The sequence below is a fragment of the Equus asinus genome, chromosome 24, assembly GCF_041296235.1.
Source record: "Equus asinus isolate D_3611 breed Donkey chromosome 24, EquAss-T2T_v2, whole genome shotgun sequence".
In the NCBI taxonomy this organism is placed as follows: domain Eukaryota; kingdom Metazoa; phylum Chordata; class Mammalia; order Perissodactyla; family Equidae; genus Equus; species Equus asinus.
Window position 1 is genome coordinate 25789991 of NC_091813.1, and position 20656 is coordinate 25810646.

The window sequence follows — 20656 nt, forward strand, 5'->3', positions numbered from 1 at the left end:
TAGCACTCCTAAGCCTGCAGAGCAAGAAGAGGGAGTTTTCTCAGAAGCTAGCCCAGTGAGGGTGGGAGCTAGAGGACAAGAGCTCCTGAGAAGAGCTATGACCTTAGGTAGAGGGATGCAGGAACTGCCAAATGACAGCCCAAGAGGAAAGGAGCCAGGAACATAAATGCCTCAGCCTCACTCTCTCCCCATCCTCTGACCTCCTGCCAGAACCTCTCATGGACCAAATTCACCCAAAAGCTGAGGGAAGGGGAGCTGGATTATCCTGTCTGAAGAGGTCAGTCCCCGGGGCCTGAATAGGGTCAACGATGGAGAAGGACCTGACAGGGAAGCAGACGCTGCCCTGATAACAGCGCAGGAGGGACTCTCATTAAGAAACAGAGATGTTTGGTTCCACAACAGCTGTGGTACACATTCTGGGCAAAGATGTGTATTTTAGAATCTTTTCCATTTTGTTAATGTTTTTAGTCATCATACTTCATGTTGACAACTTTTTGAATATAAACAAATACATGTTTCATAATCATTAATTTTCTGACAGTAAATCCAATCCTTTTTCCCTCAGGCAAAAATAACCTTCTAGTTCTATAATCCTGGCAGTACTTTATTACTGTCGGAGACCGAAGTGTTTGTATAAGCTTGAGACAATCTGCTTTCATTCCATCTCCAAACTATACTAATTCACATTGAATTCGCGTTTCTCTTTTTAGTTGTCATGAATATAAATGGTGCCAGGGAGCGTGGGTTGGTGTGTGTGTAATTTGAACTGATCTGTGGAGAGTCCTTGTGTACAGGCTGTCTGAAAGGCCACTAGCTCATCGCGTCTGTGTCTTTTCGGGAATTGATGGTTTAGATTGTGTGGTGCAATGGAGAAAGTTCTGGACTTCTGGTCTGGAGGCGCTGGTTCTGATCTGTCTTTTGACTAACAAGCTGTAGGACTCTGGCAAGTCCCTTCACGCCTCCAGCCTCTTTTATTTTCATAAAAGGGGTTGAAGCAACAGAGGCTCTGATGTCACTTCCGCCTTTAAAATTCTGTACTTCTCATGCATGTCCCTAATTATCATGCCTAATAGGAACCATCAGTTTTGCTGCTTATTGGTTGTTTTAATTTAAAAAGGGCTTTTTTTTAACGGATATAGAGAATGCCAAATATTCTATTTTAAATTAAATTTTAGAGAAAGAGACCAGCAGATGACACTAAAATACAGCAAGTCTTCAGTAACTTTTTGAGAGAATAACAGTTACAGCCTCCCATGAACCTTGGCATTTCCCCGAATTGCATAAATTATGTTTACCATTCACAGGTAAATATTTACATACCTAAATAACGACTCCACAAAGCTATAAGGAATAAAGAGGATAATTTATGCCCTAGAGTAGAGCTTTACTTTGTAATTCAGCTCCATTGAAGAAACTCTCCTTAATATCTTCTTCAACATCCTAGAACAGAGGGAAGAGCTGTTCGACCACTGCTGAGGCTGAAGTATTCTGTGTAAGCTGTCACATGGTATTTGAACAACGTTCCTACATGATATAAATCAATAACTATTTATGTACTCGATACTTACTACACACTGTATTAAGTGTATTACATATATTATTTAATTCTCACAACTGTCTTTTGATATTATCTCTAATTCATTGGTCTCAGAGAAGTCAAGTAACTTAACCAGACAATAGTTAGTGAGGGACAGAGCCAGGATTTGGACCTAACATTCTAAAGCCAGTGCCTTCATTCTTGTCACCCACTGTCTCCAGCAACACTAGCCAGGCAAGACCACTACATCTCAAATACTTCATTTGTTTTTCGTAGAAAATTAAGCATTTCACTTGACTTTGATTTCTGCCTTGAGTGATGCCTCTGCACCCTGAGCCCCTCCACATGTCCCTTTAGCAATATCCACCACTCCCTCAGGAATGAGAACCAGGTGGGCTTGGCCTCAAAAGTCAGTGTTCTCAAGCTCTATAACAGGGCAATTCACTCATGAAGGTGGGGTGTCTTTAGGCATTAAAAGCCCTATCTCATTTCTCTCTTCTTAATTATAGACCACATTTTCCCCATAAGTATCTATCTCCTCTCTCCTTCCACCATAATCACCCAATTGTCCAAAAACCTACTCCCTACTTCAATTCTCTTTAGAAAACATCTACCTTCTAAATATGCTTTAGAAGGTTTTACACTTTTTTTTTTTTAAAGATTGGCACCTGGGCTAACAACTGTTGCCAATCTTTTTTTTTTTTCCCCTGCTTTATCTCCCCAAAGCCCCACTGTACACAGTTGTATATCTTAGTTGCAGGTCCTTCTAGTTGTGGGATGTGGGACGCCGCCTCAACGTGGCCTGACGAGCAGTGCCATGTCCGCGCCCAGGATCCGAACCCTGGGCCACTGCAGCAGAGCGCGTGAACTTAACCACTCAGCCACGGAGAGGGCCCCGAAAATTTTACGCTTTTACTGGTCTTTGGGAAACAAAGAAAGATTGGAGACAATGCCCTAGACCACTCCCCTTCTGTCTTAGATTGTCTTTCCTGGAAACACACTGAGAGGGAGAATTGTGTGCAGAAGGTTGGTTGGGTTGTCCTCTTAGGGGATACACCTGTAAAGAAGGACTGAGGGAGGGAGGGCCCTGGGATGGGTCAGCCTGGAGAGGAGAGTGGGATGAGCATCACAGTGTGCACTACATCCTGTCCAACTGGTCGACCTACTTTGTGTCTTCAGTTTAATTACCTGTTTTTCTCCCAGACAAAGGGAGAAAGGTTCTAAGGTTCTAAAGACTAGTCTGGAATCTGACTATGCAGAAGTTAAAAGATCTTGAGCTCACTGTCCTGGGAAACCAAATGGAACAAAGAAAGATTATAAAATATGAAAGTTCTAAAACTAATAGAATGAAACTGGGTAATTTGAATGAAAGCCAATCAAATCTATGTGGAATATAGCATATTACTGATTCATTATCAAGCCACATGATTTAATTATATTCTACTTACCTTGCAATTTTCACACCCTAAACCTTCCAGCATAAGTCTGTGTTACCTGATTAGAGAATGCAGACAGAAAGAGAGACACAGAGACAGAGACAGAGAGGCCATGCAAAAGAGAAGCTTAGTTAAGGATGGCAGAATGCATTGCAAATTCAGAAACATCTTTAATAAGTAAAAGAAATTATGCAAATCTATCTTTTGTTTTCTATAAATAAGCAGAGTTTGATTATTTCAAACTGTTAGTAAGAATACCTTCCGTTTCATCTTTCCTGAACTTGAGCCATTCACAATTTCTAAAACACAGGGCCATTTTTCAGATCTAACTTAACATGTAGCTCTATTGTTTCAATTGAATTTAGCAAAACCCAGAAAGAAAGTCCTTTCCTAAGACATAATTAATTTCCACAAAATATTGATTTAAGAACTGCTAAATTAGGAACATACATGTCACTATTGCTAGATTCTTCTAGTCAAACTTTAAAGATATTCTTTCAAAGAAAATATATACCTCAAGTTCTAGGATAAGGAGGTATTAGTGACTGAAAGACGTTGAGGAAAATGTAACTTAAAAATATCAACTTAGGCCTGGCCCGGTGGCACAGCGGTTAGGTCCACACATTCCCCTTCTCGGTGGCCCGGGGTTCGCCGGTTCGGATCCTGGCTGCGGACATGGCACCGCTTGGCAAGCCATGCTGTGGTAGGCATCCCACATATAAAGCAGAGGAAGATGGGCACGGATGTTAGCTCAGGGTCAGTCTTCCTCAACAAAAAGAGGAGGATTGGCAGTAGTTAGCTCAAGGCTAGTCTTCCTAAAAAAAAAAAAAAAATCAACTCAAACACATCGGTGGTATTATCTATGCTGAAAACAATTATTTACTTTTGTCCTAATAGGAGATTATAAAATAAACATGCAAATAAGTCTGTTAGGTTAATCTGATCAAATAAATTAATAACATAATAAACATCCTAAAGTTTTGGGGAGTGTTTCCACATAAGAAATAAAGAGCTATTCCCGTAATTTATAGTTCCAAGGAATTATATAAAATGCACTTTTAAGTCTGTCTCTAAGGGAGCCACAATTAAAACTTCATTTTAAATGAATTACGCTAGGAACAGAATATAAACTTATGGAGGGCAGTTTTTGATCTGTTTTATTTACACCATATCCCCAAGAAGTGGAACACTCACTGGCACAAAGTTGGTGCTCAATAAATTTCTGATGATATTTATCTGGTCTTTGAGATTATTTAGTAAATTAGGATAAAGTTAGTGAGAAACATAAGACAATACTAAGAACAAGAAATGGCCCTGGCCATTTGATGACCATACTTTGTCTTAGAAAGAAAACTAGCAGGTATATAACACAAAGGAGTTAAATCCAGGTTTGGCTTAACATTAAAACACTCTCTTGACATCTGTCCAAATTCTAGTCACAATCTTGGATTCTTACATAAATGTTCTGAAATCTTTTAAAATAGCACAACAGGCAGAAGCCCAGAACCACAACAGCTTTCTTTCAATAGGGAGTTAAGAGATGGCCTGTTTATGAAATATCTTTACCATGAATTATTCATGCTGGAAAACCCACAAAGTACTTACTAATTCCGCTGTTATGCTTAACTGTGTTATTTGACCAAGAGATTGAAATGTTCCGGAAAACCCAGGAGAGACGAGAGAACTTGGCAAAGCATAGCACCCCATGGAGTCACATGAAGACCCTAAATATTACGTCATCATCACTGTTATATAATATCCTTTAAAGTTTACAAAGCGCATTAATATATATTATCTAAATTAATGCTCAGGACAACCTTGTGAATCAGGTAATAGTACTGAATCATGTTGGAAGATTGGGCGAACTAGCCACAGCCTTTTGCAATCTAACCCATTGAAAATAATAATAACAATAATCATAATCATAATCATCATAGCTAGTACCTAAACAGCATTTATTTTTGTGCCAAGTACTGTCTGCGTGATTTTACATCTATTAACTCATTTAATTCTCACAACAAACACAAGTTTTCAAATAAGAATCAAGTCATCTGCTTCATTAAAGTTAGTTGGCAAATTCAGTTTCCACCTGATGCCAAAATTGCACTTTTGTCCCTCTCTCCTGAATTGGAGATAATCAGAGAATGACCACCCTGACTTTTCCAGCCAGTGTCACGCTATGGAGCTGGAACAGAGAGAACTGAAGTGAGGCTGGAATAGGCTCGCGTTCCAATGGTCTGTTTACCAACGGAGCCTGAATTGTGTGAGCTCCGGCCTTACCAGGGCAGGACTATGAACTGAGAGGAATGGGTGGGTGTGAATATCAGGCTTTCCCCCATCTCACCAGTCGCTCATGTTTTTTCAGTGGATGGAAAGTTTTTACTGAAGATGTTGCTGCTCTCTTCTGAGAAGTCAAGCAGATACTCCCCTTGCCTCCGTAAGAAACTGCAGGAAAGAAAATGAGTGTTCCAATCCATCCTACCCCCAACAACTCCAACAGCCAAAGGAGGAAAACTGAGGACCAGGTAGGCTGAGCATCTTCCTCAAAGGGAAACAGCTGGCGGGTAGCAAAGACAGAGCTCGAGCTGTGGCGCCCTGACAGCGTCGTGGTCACTCCACACACTGGGAACTGCCCCCTCAGAGATGTCTAGTGGAAGCTGAAGGCAAAACTCTAGAACACCCTTCTAGAAATGCTTTCATCCCTTAACCAGAGTCTCTTTTTCCCATAATTTCTTGCCATGTATGCTGAAAATGTATTATTCAAACCATTTCTTTCTGAGTCAAGAGATGACGTGAGCAACGAAGAAGAGAAAAGGAAAAAGAAAAAGATTGTAATTGTACTTCATCTCACATCAGCATACTTAAAGTTTGACTCTTTTGACTTTGGTGTATTTCCATTATTCAATAAGTACTCATCATAGTGAATAAGAGTAAAGCATCTTCTGTTTATACAGTTACCAATTGTGCCAAAAGCACTAATATTTTGCTTTGGTGAATGTCAGACTCAGGAATAGATGCTGCATTATTCTCTTTGTTTTTTTTCATCCATCTTCATTCAACAGGTACCAATATGGAAGTGCTTGTTAGTTTACCTTCCGCTAAATATATATGCATAATCAAAATGTGCTAGTTCAGTAGTATTTACCTTACTGTTTATTAACAGGCTCAAACTGAAGAGTATGAATAAATTTGACTGCATGTTACCACTAAGAAAGAGTCTCATCAGTCTAATGCAATTAGAAGAGGGCTTCGCTCTAATTCACTTTGTGGGTTTTTAAATGATCAGCTTGAATGATTCACTGTATTTCTATAGTCCTTTTTAAGAATTCCACTATGGGAATTCAGAGTTTAGTATCTACCCTCTCATGTAGCCTCTGATGTCTTAAACTATTCTGCCACCAATAAACTCTCCAACTGCGATTATGGTAAGAGCTTCTGTAGCTTATTACAGTAGAATTTGAGGTGTGGGGTGGGATGGGAATTAAGACGATCCCATGGCCCTGCCGATTCTGGGACACAGTTAGTGTGTCTTTGGGAGCAGGATACCTTTTGTTTCTGCTGTGATGCTTCCGGTTCAAGCAAAAAATTAAAAATGTTAACTAACTTCAAGACCTTATAAAATCATGAGAAAAATAATTTGAGTTTAAATAAGCCAGTAATTACTTGAGAACAATGACATCTATCTCATGTGTCTTCTACTTCGGTGGACGAATTTTCCTGGGTACTCCTTGAAATGTTTCTTGTTTGTTTGTTTGATTATTTGATTTGGTGGTTATTGTTCAGGGGCCCCATTTAAGTATATAATATTTGTTTTTAAAAATCAACAAAAGTTTTTCCAACTAACACTCCTAGAACCAGAGCATCCTTTCAGCTCACTCATCTTAATTTTGTTTTCCAAGAAGTTTGGTCAGTTTTACAGTGTGTCCATTGTTAGATTCATATAGTTCTGAATAATTTCATAGCCAAAGAAAATTTAAGCAGAGTATAGTAAAGCTTAATAATCATCAAAGAATGCATTCCAATAGTATGAAAATGTTTCAAATCAAATTCTTTCTCTATTTCTGATTGAAAAAACCTATCCATGTCACTAAGCAATTAGTTTTCAAAAATAACCAATATATAAAATTCAAAAAAAATCAAAGATCATGTCTCGAATTACAATAATAGTATAGTTATTTAACTATGTGTATACTTCTAGAGTTATTTGACTTTTACTTAACTAATACTTTTCCTGATCAATCCCCCCCTGATTAAATTCAAGTTCATATTGGCCTATACTCACATTTATTTTTGGAAATACTATAAAAAATTTTCCAAATTGGGCTTTTTAACATGGTTCATCCTTCCTGTTGCTGTAAGAAATTCCAATATGATCTATTTCCTGGAGGTAACTGGATCTTAGTTGCTGTGGCCTTTGTTTTGATGGCTTTGATCTTTTAAGGTACAGCCTCACTTCTCTAATACATTCTGTGACTGGGCATATGTATTTAGGCCTCAAAAGGACACCTCTTCAGACTTAAGAAACAAAAGCAGAAGTGGTTTCAGAAAACGTGTGTAAAATACAAAATTATCTTCCAGTGTGGTAGGTCCTATAATTCTGCTTGACCCAGCAGAAGTTTATGTCTTGCTCAAATAATGGTCCAACTCGAGAATTCTGAATTAAGAGATAGCTCTCCTCTACACAGTGATTTCAGACAGACTCCTCTGTGTTTTGGTCCTGCCATTCAAGCCCTCATAATCTTCTGCATTCAGCCAATGAAAGAAGAAAGCATGGAGAAATACTCTTGCTTCTTTTAAAGCCAAAGCCCAAAAGTAAAAAACATCACTTTTGCTCACATTTCATTGATAAGAAATAATCACAGAATGAAACCTAGGTGCAAGGAAAAGGGGCATGGAAAATGTAGTCCTTGATTGGATTGCAACTTCCCACTGGTAAACCTAGACGAAGGAATGAGAAGCATGAGTTTTGGTGCACAGCTAATCATCACTGCCACAAACATCATCAGACAACCATTTATTAACACCTATTTTGTTCTGAATGCTGCATTAATAGTCAAAGACAGCATACGTGAAGTGATGGTAATTAACTACAATTTACTCACTCAGTCATTTTGTTTATTGAACAAAGATGTTTTATTAACTCAGATGTTTATTGAACATCTACTATGTGCCACTTACTGGGCTGTGAACTAAGGAAACAGGGATAGTGCTGTCAGTCCAGTATGGGAGGCAGGCCTGAACGATGCTAGATTACCCCAAAGGAAATCAAGGACCTTTTAGGATTCCAATGCAGGAGCATGAAAAATAAAGACTTTTCTGTCTCTTTTTTCTCTAAAAGAAAGCTTTTGAGACAATTTGATCCTTGAGATGTCCTTAAAAGGCATTAAAATGGTCATCAAAAGAAAAGTAAGTACTTTGTGGGACTTTCTTATATTTAAATTATTTATCATTCTTTAATTACATGTAGAAGGAACATCAAAGTATTTTTACAATGCCCGAGCCCTCTAAAGTCTCAACTTGGTCTTGGATATTTTTTTTTTAATTGTGGTAACGTTGGTTTATAACATTATATAAACTTCGGGTGTACATCATTATATATTTTGATTTCTGTGTAGATTACATCATGTTCACCACTCAAAGACTAATTACAATCCACCACCTCACACATGTGCCTGATTACCTCTTTCACCCTCCTCTCTCCTCACTTCCCCTCTGGTAACCACCAATCCAATCTCTGTCTCTGTGTGTTTGTCGTTTTTATCTTTTACTTATGAGTGAGATCATACGGTATTTGACTTTCTCCCTCTGACTTATTTCACTTAGCATAATACCCTCAAGTTCCATCCATGTTGTCGCAAATGGCCATATTTCATCATTTCTTACGGCTGAGAGGTATTCCATTGTGTGTATATACCACATCTTTATCCGTTCGTCCCTTGATAGGCACCTAGGTTGCTTGCAAGTCTTGACTATTGTGAATAATGCTGCAATGAACATAGGGGTGCAAGTATCTTTATGCCTTTGTGTTTTCAAGCTCTTTGGATAAATACCCAGCAGTGGGATAGCTGCATCATATGGTAGATCTATCCTTAATTTTCTGAGGAATTTCCATAGTGTTTTCCACAGTGGTGGCACCAGTTTGCACTCCCACCAGCAGTGAATGAGGGTTCCCTTCTCTCCACATCCTCTCCAACACTTATTGTTTCCTGTCTTGTTAAGGATCTTGGATATTTAAACAAATGATTTAAGGAATGTCAGAAAAGACTTCACAAATGGGATGGGATTTGTGTGACTTGGAAAAAGATTCGGGTTCAAATGAGGAGAGGAAATGAGGGAAAGTGTTCCAGGTCAAAGGAACTTGAATAGTGCTAGTCAGTAGCCAGTGTTGAGGGTACCATTATGGCTAGGAATGATCAATTAACATGGGGGGACTTGGGGTCCTCTTATCAGCCTAGTTTCACTCAGGCTATGATGTAGAGGAATCAGGTCTGCCTTCCCTGGTGAACTGTGAGCATCTCAAGGACAAGGACCATAGTCAACCTTTAACTCCGATAGTATCTGTCCAATTATAAGTGTCTCCCCACATCTGGAGAATTAAATAAAATTGCATGTGTGCATCCACTTGCTTCTTATAAACTCTACAATATATGTTACAACAAGGGGAAACTTTTTTTTTTTAAAGATTAGCACCTGAGCTAACAACTGTTGCCACTCTATTTTTTTTTTCTTTCTGCTTTTTCTCCCCAAATTCCCCCAGTACATAGTTGTATATTTTAGTTGTGGGTCCTTCTAGTTGTGGCACGTGGGACGCCACCTCAACATGGCCTGATGAGCAGGGCCATGTCCGCGCCCGGGATCCAAACCAACGAAACCCTGGGCCGCCGCAGCGGAGCGCGCGAACTTAACCACTCAGCCACAGGGCCGGCCCCGAGAGGGAAACTTTTTAATCATATCTTGACTTTGAGAACCATGTTGTTGAAAACCGTGTTGTCAGTTTGAAATGAAAGGAAGGTGAATATTCTTATCTGTCTAGGATTGGAATGCTTCTGATTTTCATCACAAATTAAATTTACCAGAATCTTTTCTTCTCTGCACATTTCTCCTTCTGTCATCCCCTCTTACTTTGTGTAAGTATGTGATGTTTGTATGTGTGATAAGTATGAGATGTTTCCCCAAATAATCCTCACCCTAGAAAACTGTTGTGATCTATTCTGTTAGTCCTTAACATCTGAAGAATTGGAAACACTCTTAGTTAAAAATTCATGGTGGGATTCTTCCCATTTTATAGAACAAACTCTGGTAATTTTCATTATTTCCAATATCCAGAGGGATGTTATTTACTATTTGTGCTGTGGTAGAAGGGGGAAAATTTATATCACTACCTTGCTGTGCTTCTTATGAACAATAAAAAGCAGCATGAAGGGCCACAATTCTATCGGTTTTCTCACAAAGGCTTGAATTCATAACATGGTGATTAGAAGAACTTCTTTTTCTCTAGGTAGAACTGACATTGAAATTAGCTTGAATCAAGATGGCAATCCTCAAGACCTTTGCTGCCATTTGGAAGGACAACGACTTTTCTTTTAATTCTAGGGAAATAAAAAATCTTAGCTTCTCAGATACCAATCTAGGCTAATTACTGGTGATTGATCACTAATCAGTCATAACTCTCTTCTGCTGAGTCTAGATACCACCTCTGAATCCTCAGCCCAGCACTCCAGCAGCCAGGACCCATGAAGTGGAGTTTATATGAGGTGAAATTATTTGCCTTTCCTATTATATCTGAAGTACCTCACTTGCAGAAGTTTAAAAGAAAAAATAAATATAATCCTATAATATTTACAGAGATATCAGTGCCCTTTAAAATTCTGATTAGTGCTGCTAATCCCTGTAAAGTCTTTGAACACTTTGCTGGAAAATATTGAAATCTAATTAACTATATTCTAGAAGGGACCATGGCTGATAATAGCTTAGCATCTAAGAGGGTTCATCAGGAGTAAAAAGGAACATAACAAACTCCCCTTGGGCCCTTAATAACCAAAATACTGAGGAAGGGAAAAAGAAAAGGAGGCAAAGGTTGACAAAGTAAATATTGTCAATTTAGGAGTCAGACAATATAACTATGGGAAAGTCAAAACACATTTACTTTTTGAGGCAAGACAGTCAAATACAAAGTAAACAAACAGATATAGCACCAAAAAAAGCAAATATATAGGATGCATGCTCTCTAGCCCCTCCCACACCCATAGCAAATATCACTGCCATTCACAGCACTTTCATGTGAGCCCAGATGCAACCTTAGAAAGTTCAACACAGCGGTCCATGCAGCTGCTGGCCCGTGAGATGAAGCTTAGTTGTCATTCCCAGTCTCGTCTCTATTGCCAAACTCCTCCTAAGATTTTACTGTATATAAAAAGCCAGGGGTCTTTGTGGTACACGTGAGTCTTAAAACTTGCTACAAGTTAGCAATAATGCAGGTGAACTTGTCTCATTCAACCTTCAAATAATAGCAAAAGAACAAGAAAAATAATATTATATTTCTATGACATTCCATAACATAAAGAGCTTTGTCAGCACTGTCCAGTAGAATTTTGGGCATTAATAGAAATGTTATATATCTGTTCTACCCAATATAGTAGCCACGAATCACATGTGCCTATTAAGCGTTTGAAAAGTAGCAACAGTACAATTGAGAAACTGATTTTTAATTTAACTTAATTTTAATTTTAATAGCCATGTATGGCTGCCATATTGGATAGCACAGGTATATATTATCTTATTCTATCGTCACAATAACCTTGTAAAGCAGGCCATCTCCACTAAAAAGAGAGGGAAAAGAAGTGCAAAGATATTAACTGACTTGCCAACATTACAAAGCTAGAAAGTGACCAAATGTATGCTTGAATCCAGTTCTTTGAGAATCCGAATTCTCAGCTCTTTCTGTGGTACCACATCAAGCTCAAGACAAGTATGAATCAAGAGAAGACCACCCCCCAAGACTAGGGGTTCTATACAACCCACTAGAAGTTCACAATGAGTAGTACACTGCAAAGAGCTAGCTGTGAAAATCTGAGATTTTACCATACTTGTAAGCTAACAAATTAGCACATCACAGTTTCATGGAAGCCATCAGAAGGTAGGAAACTCCTGGGTCAGGGAGTAACGACTTTATACAGCAATAGCAGTATCCAGAGTATTAGCATTTTCTTGCGCCAACTTCCCAAGCCCTAATTCCCACAGAGTGTTGCAAAGAGGGCCAGATGACTCTTGCACACGCAGTAAGTGCATTACAGGTTGCATACTGAGCTAGGGAACCCAAATCTTTTATAAGGGGCAGTAAGCATCCTGTCCCCTACTCTAAACAGAGGCATTATCTTTATCATACTAGACAGTAAGCAGCCTTCCCTTTCCCAGTCTCTATGTGTCAAGGATATTCCCTATACAAACACCCTCGAAATGATAGTCTGGGACAAAGGCAATCCCAAGACTTGCATAAATGTGAGAGATCACACACCACATCTATGACAAGGGACAAACTGGGAGAAAACCAGCCAAGAAAAGAAACATGGCTAAAGATCAACATGAGAGTCAAAGTATAGAGATAAACGTGTATGTTTGATAGAAAGATTCTATGTGTCCAAAGTTAAAAACAGAGAATTAATGTTAAAATCAGAAAATTATTGTGAAAGTAAATTTGAAAAGTAATAGTGCTATATAAATGTCAGAAATCCTTGGCATTTTTATTGGGCATCAACATTTATAAATATAATGTCCCCAAAACTAGAGGCTACTTCTCTCTTGGAACTGAATCATAAATATATGCACATAGCCTTCTTCCAGTCACCATAAAATTGTAGCATAAAAATCTCAGGATGTTAAACATGAAAGATGCTCAGAAATAGTTAGGTCCCAATTATAGAGATAGGAAAACTGAGACCCAAAGGCATGGAGTGTCTTTTTCAGGGCCACACAACCAGCCATCAATCTGAAGTCTGAGATGCATTCACAGGAGGCCTCTACTCTTGACCCTTCCATTTCCATACAACAGACTATCTTGCTTTTCAACCTAAAGTAGATTGAGCCAAAAAAACAGAAAACCTCCCTCTTATGGAACCTGCCCTTGGAGGCAGCTGGAGTGGAGCCAGGCGGTCTGAGGCGGCAATGCTCGCCCAGGTGGAAGAGCAGTAGGGAACCTAAACTCTGCAGGTCTAAAGTGCTCATTCCCTCGAGTCGGCCACAGAGGCGCATCGCACTGCAGAAGATTTAGAAGAAAAACGTGTGCACAGCACAGGAAGGGGCCCAGATCTTCTCTGAGGAATTGAGTACTTCAGTTGTGTCATTAAGCTGGGTCAAAAAAAGTCATTTCATTTATTTTAAATATGTTAATACAACCTCAAACACCAGCTAGCTTAAGTGACAGGTACTTCATAAAGTTCATTTTTATTATTCTCAGCTGAAAAGCAAATAACACTTCTACAGGTGTCCTTCATATTAAAAGGTTTTATTTGCCCACAATAGAGATCCTCTATTAACTAAATCCTTATCTATACTTCACAAGACAGATTGTTTTTCCCCATCACCTTTAAAGAGAAGTAGACAGTCCATACAGGACAAAGGAAAACAGTCTGATAAAAGAGATCGTTCAACAGGAGCTTCCTGAAGCAGCTCCCAATTGCCAAAACTGGGACAATTGGAGCAATAAAACTAATAACGGAGTATTGGATTATAACTCAGAGAATAAATAGTAAAATAAATATCCATGAGTCCATACTAATATAAATAAATAATGTAAGTTGGCATCAACAGCACTTTTATAAAGGTAATTTCCCAAAAACTAGAGGCTCCTATCCCCTTGCAACTGAATCTTAAATGTATAGACTTATAAATTACTGAATGAGTAAATAAGTGGTGGAGAAGGGACAAATGTTCCTTACAGAATTCCAAATAATATCTGTACATATTCCACCCACTCCAGGAAATGGAGCTTAATTCCCCACCCTTGAGGGACGGCTAGCCTCAGTGACTCACTTCCAAAAAATAGAGTAGGCAAAGGGGAAAATAGTACCTTTGCAGTGGAGAATCCTGGCAAGTGCTGCTGTAACCAAGTGATAAAGGTCAACACCCCCAGTGATGTCATGGGGATGTGATGTACTCTGATATGATGTAATGAGAAGGGCACTTCACCTCCATGGTATTCTTTCCAAAAACCCATAACCCCATAATAATCATGAGAAAAACATCAGACAAGCCAAGATCAGGGGGCATTCTATAGAATCTTTGGCCAGTATTCCCCAAGACCATCAAGGTCATGAAACACAAGGAAAGATCGAGAAACGGCCACAGACCAGAGGAGACTGGGGAGCTGTGGCAACTAAATGCCATGTGGTATCCTGGATTGAAACAGAAAGAGGACAATAATGGAAAAACTAGTTAAATCCAAATTAAGTTTGGAGTTTAGTTAATAGTAATGATCCGATGTTGCTTTTTTAGTCTTGATAAGTATGCTATGGTAACATAAGATGTTAACAATGGGTAAAATTGGGTGAGGGGTATGCAGGAACTCTCTGTGATATCTGTACAACTTTTCTATAAATATAAAATTATACCAAAATTAAAAGTTTATTTAAAAAAAATACATGCTGCAAATTTATCTTCCTGCATGCTCTTGCCTGGAGCATGGCAGAATTTTATAGCTAACGAATCGCCAAATCCAAGAAGTACAGTTTACAAAGATGTGGGAAAGCTAAATGAGTTCAACAGCTGGGGTGGAGTGGCAACAACACACTGGAGAATGAAAGGAAAGCAAATGTTTTCACTGAACAAGCTAAGAATTATTGGTGTGGTAGTCTGAGAAACAGAATATGTTCTGAACATACAAAAATTGAGGCCCTCCTATCTGGGTCAACAAAAGTGATAAAGATAAAAGGCCAAACCTATAAGCTAATCAGAGTTCACAGAAACACAAATGTGTGCTGGCTGGCCAATAGTGGCTATGTTTAACAGTAGAAAAGATTCAATTTAAAAATATAGGTTTTAGACAAACTCTTCAAATTTGGGAAATTTCTCTAGATTCTCTTTATGAGCTATGTAGGATATTATACTAATATCTGACTTTTATACTATTATCTCAAAAGTAGTGAAATCATTTTCACAATAAATTGTATCATCTTCCTGCTGCCCAGTCCTTTAGATTACTTCCTATTCCCACTCAGACCATATTTTGCTTTCAAACCTGGACGTTTCATTCTGTACCCAACTTTCCTCTTCTACCCATCCCACCTACATCTCCTGGCCTCATTAAAGAAATTTCATTCACCTTCTTGCCTTTGACACCTTTTCTGGATTTGTCTTCTAAACAACAATCCCTTCAAAATTACTTTGTGAGTGAACAGAACTGACTTAATGGGTAAGGAGGCATATATCTACTTGCCACATGATCTTTGTGTAGATGGGAAAAACTATTTGTATAACTTGCCCTTTTTCTCTCATCTTTGCATAGAAACATACAATTCTGTTTCCAAAAGATCCAAGGAAGACATGGGCATAGCTTGTGATACAAGTGGTATAGATTTTCTTAAAAACAGCTCTTAAAATCAAATGCACAAGCAAACTATGAATGTTTACTAAGGAACTAGGTTAAATAGACTGACAATGCGTAATATTTTTATCAATATGTATTGGGTTTACATTATGTTACATCAGTTTTATTGCTTAAGAATAAGTTTTAACTGGATGGATTAAACATTCAAAGACACAAACACAAGTAAATATCCCTTAGTTCAATAGAGAGATAATAAATCCATTAGTATATCAACATATGAGCATGCGCAGCAAGCAGTAGGTTGAACAAATGTTTATTGACTATCTCTCAGGTCTCAGGAAATGTGCAAGCACTTCAGCAAGTGCTGTCTCATTTAATTCTCTCTATAAACATGTAATGTAGATATAATTATCCTCATTTTTCAAATTGTGACACCAAGCTTCCAAAGATTAAGTCACCCAAGGATAATTGGTGTGTTACTGAAGGTAAAGAATATTAGCTCCTTTAACTGATAAACCCCAAAATATCAGTAGCTTAATAAATAAAATGTTATTTCTCACTCATATCACCATCTAATGAAGTCAGAAGTGGGGAGAGGTAGTATTCTGCCCCACATGGTCATTCAGGACCCAGGATACTTCCATTCCATCCAAATGATGGATGGAGATTGAGAGTAAGGATAATACATTAGAAGTTTTGGTAGGCCAGGCCTAGAAGGGGTGCACACCACTGCTGCTCACATTCCATCCCAAAAAGTGATCGCTATCCTGTTAATAGGGAAAGACTGAATGCTTTCTCCCTAAGATAGGGAATAAGGTAAAGATTTCTGCTCTCGCTACTGATAATTGACGTAGTACTGGAAGGTCTAGCCATTCAATAAGGCAAGAAAAGGCATACAGATAAGAAAAAAGAAATAAGTGTTCCTATTTGCAAATGACATGATCATCTATATAGAAAACTCCGAGAATCTAGCAAAAAAGTCCTATAACTAATAAGTGAGTCAAGCAAGGTTGCATAACACAATGTCAACACACAAAATCAATCACATTTCTATATCCTAAAAATAAACATGTGGAAACTGAAAATCAAAACACAATGCCATTTAAAATCACTCCAAAGAAAATAAAATACTTGAGTATAAATCTAACATAACATGTGTGCAGGACTTGTATGCTAAAAATTACAAAATGCTAAGGAAATAAATAAAAGAAAACTCAAATAAGTAGAAAATAAATAAAAAGATGGTAGAATTAAAACCAAGCATATCAATAATTACAGTAAATGTAAATGATCTAAACATTCTAATTAAAAGGCAAAAAATGTCAGACTGAATAAAAATGCAAGACCCAACTAGAGGCTATCTATAAGAAACCCACCTAACATAAAGACATAGATAGTTTAAAAGTAAAAGTATAGAAAAAAGACATGCCATGCAAACATGAATTAAAAGAAAGCTAGAGTAGCTGTAATAAAATCATACAAAGTAAACATCAAAACATAGAACATTATCAGGGATAAATGGAGACATTACATACTGATATAACAGTCAATTCATGAAGAAGATGTAGCAATTATAAATAAGTATGCATCTAATAACAGAGCTTCAAAATACATGACTCAAATATTGACGGAACTAAAGCAGAGATTGGCATAGCTGGAGATTTTAACACTCTTCTCTCAATAACTGATAGAACAAGTTGACAGAGCATCAGTAAAGGTATAGAAGATTTGAACAATGCTGTCAAGAAAATGACATGGAACAATCGCAGAATACACATTCTTTTTAAACACACATATCACCAAGATAGACTATAAGCTGAGCCATAAAATGTCTCAATAAGTTTCAAATGATTGAAATCGAACAGACTGTTTTGTGAGCCTGATTATGATAGAATTAAAAATCATTTTAAAAGAATCTATAAAATCCTTAAATATTTTGAAGTTAAGAAATGCACTCTTAAATATTATATGTCAAATAAGAAACCATAAATGAAATTAGAAAATATTTTTGACTGAATGATAATGAAAATATAAATACTAAAATTTGTAGAATGCAGCTAAAATAGTGCTTAGAGCAAAATTTATAATTCTAAATGCTTATATTGGTGGTGAAAAAAGTTTTAAACTAATTATCTTAGCTTCTACATTAAGAGACCAGAAAAAGAAGGGTGAATTAAACCAAAGGAAGTAAAGAAAGGAATTAATAAATATAAAGGCTGCAAGTAATTAAATAAAGAATAGATAGTGGAGGAAATCAAGTCATTCAAAGCTGATTCTTTGCAAAGATCAATAAAATTGAAAAATCCTACTAGACTGATCAAAACAAAAAACTAAAATTACCAATATCAAAATCAAAGAGGGAATATCACTATAGATATTACAGGCATTAAGATGATATGAAAGGAATATTATGACTAACTTTATGACTGAATTTAACAACTTAGATGAAATGGACAAATTCCTTAAAGGACCTAAATCACCAAAAGTGACACAAGGATAGATAGAAATCCCGAAAAGTCCCATATATATATATAAATTTAAAATCCTCTCACATGGAAAACTCAAGATCCAAAGGGATCCACATGTGCATTCCATCAAATATTCGCAAAAGAAATGACATCAATATTTCTCAAACTCTTTCAGAAAGATTTTAAACTCATTTGTTTAAGGCCAGCCTCGCCTTGATACCAAAACTATGGAAGATCAATTCAGGCAAAGAAATTTTCAGACAAATATCTCTCGTAAAGATAAACACAAAAATCCTTAACAAAATATTAGCAAATCAAATCCAGCAATATACAAAAAGCACAATATATCATAACTAACTGGGGTTTTTCCAAGAATGCAAGATTGCTAAAGTCAGTTACTGTAATTTACCACATTAACAGAACAAAGAAAAGATCATAAAATCATCTAAATAGTTGAAAAAGATACATTTGATAAAATTAAATACCCACTTATTATAAAAACTATCAGCAGTTTCAGAATAGAGTAAAATTTCTTCAAACTAATAAAACAGATCTAAGAAAAACCTTTGCCAATATCATGTTAATGGTGAATAATGAACATTTGCTCCGCTGATAGTGGGAACAAGTTAAGAATGTCTGCTTTCACCACTTCTATTCAGCATTCTAATGGGCTCCTGGTCTATATGATAAGGCAAGACAAAGAAATAGAAACGATAAAATTGGAAAAGAAAGAAAATTGTCTCTACTTGCAAATGACATGATTGATTTCATAGGAAAATCATAAGAATCTACAAAATATCTGCTAGGATTGATAAAAGTATTTAGCAAGATAATAGATTGAAAATTAATATTCAAAAATCCATTGTATTTCTCTATACAGGCAATAAAAATGGAATCGAAATACAAGTACCACCTACAAAAACATCAAAAATATTAAAATACAAAGGGATAAATTTAAAGAAACTCATGCAAAACTTCTGTGCTCAAAACTACAAATATTACTGAGAGAAATTAAGAAATACCGAAATAAATGGAGAATGCTATTTTGTTCATGGGCTGGAGGACACACAATATTGATAAATTTTAACTCCTTAAATTAATGTATAATTTATACACAATTGCAACTAAAATTCCAGCAAGGTTTTGTGGAAATTGACAATTTGATTCTAAAATTTATATGGAAATCCGTAGAACCTAGAATAGTCAAAACAATCTTGAAAAAGAAGAACAAAGTTGGACTCACACCACCTGATCTCAAGACTTTAAAAGCTACAGTAATAAAGACAATGTTGTATTGGCACAAAGGTAGACCAATGAAATAGAAGAAAGGGTCTAGAAATAGACTGACACATATGTGGTCAACTGATTTTTAACAAAGGCACCAAAGCATTTCAATGAGGAAAGAAAGTCTTTCCCCAAAAAAGTGCTGAAATAACTAGACATCCATATGGGGGGAAAACAAACCTCAGCACCTACCTCACATCCAAATGCAAACATTTATTCAAAAGAGATCATGAGCTGTTGGTTTGCAAATTCTGGAATTTCCTGGGTGAAATCTGAAATTGGCCCTAAGCCCAGAGGGCAAGGAGAGACCAAGGAAAGAGACAGACCACTCCAGATTGGTAGGTAACACATTTAACAAGCAAGAGGACTTACATATGAGGCTTGTCTTGGGCGACATGAGGTGAGTAGATCTCTGTATGCACCTGCCAGAGTCTTACAAATTTATCAGAGGCCTCAACGGGGCTCAGTCACGTTTACCAGCCATGTTGCTCTCTCAAAGCTGCATCCTTGAAAATGGCTCCCACTGTGGAAAGAGTGGGCAGAGCATACGTTCCAAGGACAGGGGAGGGGCTGAGGAGCCTCCGATTTCCGAGTCCAGCTCATGGCCAGCCACAGTCACATCCTCATGGTGACCTCCTCCAACCTGAACATAAAGGCTAAAACTATTGAGCCTCTAGACAAAAATATGGAAAAATATCTTTGTGGCCTTGAGGTGAGAGAAGACTTCCCAGGAAACAGGAAGCTCTGATCACAGAGAGAAAATAAATAACTTCGACTTTATCAAAATTAAAATCTGCTTATCAAAAGACATTGTTAAAGAATACAGAGGCAAACCACAGAGTAGAAGAAAATGCTCACAAACACTGTTCTGACAAAAGACTTGTGTCCAGAATATATAAACATCTCCTAAAACTCTATGTGCTCTGTTTTGGTTGAATTTTTACAATGATAATGTTTTCCTGTTATTATGAATACGATAACTTCATAATAACCACATGTCATGTCCCAATCACAATTTAAATAAATAAGAAAATAGGAATAAAGGATCTCACACTCTAGGGGCTGGCCTGGTAGCATAGTGATTGGGTTTGCACGCTCCACTTCAGCGGCCCAGGGTTCGCTGGTTCAGAGCCTGGGTGTGGAGATGGCACCAATCATCAAGCCATCCTGACGCAACGTCCTGCATAGAAGAACTAGGAGGACCTACAACTAGAATATACAACTATGTTCTGGGGCTTTGGGGAGAAAAGAGAAAAAAAGAGATTTTTAGCTCAGGGCCAATCTTCCTCACCAAAAGAAAAAAAAAAAAAGCATACCTTAAAGAAAAAAAAAGAACCCCACACACCAGTATCTCCTCTACATCTTCCTTTGCTTCCACTGAAGATCAAGT

At 37.4% G+C, this 20656-nt stretch overlaps 1 protein-coding gene across 4 annotated transcripts in view; it reads left to right on the plus strand.

Moving 5' to 3' along the window:
- Positions 1-20656, plus strand: part of HTR1E (5-hydroxytryptamine receptor 1E) — a 73945-nt gene that overhangs the window by 42700 nt on the left and 10589 nt on the right. For all 4 annotated transcript variants that reach the window (XR_011497809.1, XR_011497810.1, XM_070496566.1 and 1 more), the window contains one exon: positions 5339-5498. The gene's annotated coding sequence lies outside the window, so the exon portion shown is untranslated. The remainder of the gene's footprint in view (positions 1-5338; positions 5499-20656) is intronic.